Source organism: Apteryx rowi, unplaced genomic scaffold (genome assembly GCF_003343035.1).
Source record: "Apteryx rowi isolate R43461 unplaced genomic scaffold, aptRow1 scaffold_669, whole genome shotgun sequence".
Taxonomy (NCBI): domain Eukaryota; kingdom Metazoa; phylum Chordata; class Aves; order Apterygiformes; family Apterygidae; genus Apteryx; species Apteryx rowi.
In genome coordinates, this window is record NW_020450948.1 from 193666 (window position 1) to 194126 (window position 461).

Here is a 461-nt window from a genome sequence, read left to right on the forward strand (position 1 = left end):
AGGCTGCAGTGGCCGCCGACATGCGAGGGGAGAATTCCTCAATGGCGGGGGCCACGCCCACTCCGGCGGGGGGCGGGGCTCTCGGCCGGCCGACCACGCCTCCTCGGGTGCACGTGTGGAAACCCCCGCCGCTTGCTCCCCGCGGAGCGCCCCGGGGGGGGTGGGGAGGCCCCGCCCTGCGAGCAGCCGATTGGCTCCCCGTGCCAGGAGGCGGGGCGGGGCGTGCCCCGGGCGCGCCGTGCGGTGCGGCGCCGTGCTGCGCCGTGCCGGACGGGCGGGCGAGCGGCTCCRCCCACGTGCCGCCGCGGCGAGCGAGAACACATCCCGCACGTAGCAGGCGTATTAAACAGCGCGGGGCCATCTGCCGCCCCGCCGGTACGTCCGGGGGTGCCGGCGCGGTCCCGAGCGCCAGCGCAGGGTAGGTCGCGCACGTTGGTCAGACGGCGGCCGGCGGAGCGGGC